Source organism: Lissotriton helveticus, chromosome 9, assembly GCF_964261635.1.
Source record: "Lissotriton helveticus chromosome 9, aLisHel1.1, whole genome shotgun sequence".
Classification (NCBI taxonomy): domain Eukaryota; kingdom Metazoa; phylum Chordata; class Amphibia; order Caudata; family Salamandridae; genus Lissotriton; species Lissotriton helveticus.
In genome coordinates this window covers 154,431,532-154,433,532 of record NC_136070.1, presented here as the reverse complement: position 1 = coordinate 154,433,532, position 2,001 = coordinate 154,431,532, and the positions used below count along the sequence as shown (strand labels likewise).

Genomic DNA, 2,001 nt, shown 5'->3' with positions numbered 1-2,001 from the left:
GAATGCTTTGGAATAAAGTGTCTTACAATATCTTTGGACAGATGGAAATACTGCAGATTCCTTATGTTTTTACGGTTTCAATAGGTGATGTTATTGAACCTGGGTTACATTCGGATGATTGAGATATTGAGACTGTAAACTCCGTGCTTTTGGAGCTGGAATACTATACTGTGTTGAACCAGATAATTTTTTGGGACACAATGCTCAACCATAATATAGCCTTTATTTTGTGCAGCACATATAAGCTTACACAGCAAATGTGTGCATTGGGCATAGACACTCTTTTCAGACTTGTTTTTTGGTCTTCAAACTCTCTTCGTATTTGTTGAGTCTACAGTGAAAAGCAAGAGTCTTCATGAGCCTCAACTCAAGGGGCTTGTATTTCTTGCCTTTGTCAAATTTTCATAGGTTTTCATTTTGTGTCTGGTTGGTAACTGTGAGGACCGGCAATGGATTTTTGGACAACCCAAATCTTGGACAGCTTGGATGCAGCTCCACCGGGTCACTTTAGCAAACCGGATCTGCAACAATTAAATCCTGAGGTCAACAAGCTGCTTCAGAGGATATTCCTTCTTCTTACCATGCAGATCACGGTCCTTGATTTTTGCCATATTTGCTGCAAGATGCCACTGCAAAGTGTGGACATGACGCATTAGACACAAAATCTTTGTATTTTAAGACCCTGTTCCACTGAAGAAATATATGTTTACAAAAATTAAGCTAATATATGCAGATTTGTTTGTCACACAGATAGCCATGAAAGGCTATGATTATTGAAAGGATACTATTGACTTGAAATCATTTTGGGGTACCAAATGATGGCATGTCGGGGGACAGACACCTTATTCTGGGCCTGCTTAACTCCTACACAAATGATTTTTCTGAATGATACAGTCCAGCAGCTACATGTCTAGAACTAGAAAGAATTCAAGACATGAATGTGCCAAACAGTTCTTCCATTGCCCAATTCGACAATTGGCAACCCTCAACAAATTACACTGAAGAGGAACCTGATAGCATGTTACAGAATGGAACATTTAACTCCATACTTTCAGGTGCAAACACGTGGTTTAGCAGCCAGGGGACACAAATTGTTGTAATGCTTGTTTTTTTAATTTCTCCCCAGGGTTTAAGGCAAGCAGACCCAACACCCATTATTCTTATTCCCAACACTCCGGTATTGTTACCACCTATTCGGCAGGGACAGTGTGCCACCAATGGTTGGACCATTTGACACTTCCTCCAGAAAAACAACATCTTTCTCTCCTTTTGGAAGACATGGACCTATCTGACTCAATTGGGTTCTGGGTCTCTGCATTCAGAAAGGTTTATTTATGCCACATATGATGACATTTGGAAATTATCACAAATGGAAGCTGCTGCACGTCTACGACAAATTGATCAAGGTCATTTGGATAAAGTACTTACTGTTGTTGATAATAATATTAATACATTGTCCTCTCAGATTTATTACTTGAATAACATTGTGTCATCTGTTATTATGCACAGTGATATGTCTTCTTTATACCATGGGCATTTCAGCTTAGAACCATCATGCAGTTTAGCTGGACACTTCATGTTCTCAAAAGTGGCCTCGTTTTCATGGTGTAACCTTAATTTTGCGCAGCTATTCTTGCATTTCAATCTGACACACAAACAACGGCTCATGGCCAATAAAGACACCACCTACACAATGTTACACCTTGAGCAGATAGAACAGCTCTCATTCACAATTGCAGAAACACTGTCCGCAGTGTGGCTGATATGTGGCATATTATCTTTGCCAATTTCAACATTCCAATTCACAGCTTGCATGAAACATTTCCCATTGGGTAGATATTAAGTCCTAGAAGTGAGCTTTACCCCAGAGTTATGGTTACTCCTATTCCCTTATCGATGTGAGAGGTCTGAGAAAGAAATATTTCTTACTGGAAAGGAAAGCAACTCTTCTGTTGGTGATTCACTCACTTGTCTGTAAACATGTTACCATTCATGGTGCAT

At 39.6% G+C, this 2,001-nt stretch overlaps 1 pseudogene; it reads right to left on the bottom strand.

The window, feature by feature from the left end:
• Positions 1-246: 246 nt before the first annotated feature.
• On the bottom strand, positions 247-611 carry LOC144782672 (large ribosomal subunit protein uL29 pseudogene; annotated as a pseudogene).
• Between the last annotated feature and the right edge of the window lie 1,390 nt (positions 612-2,001).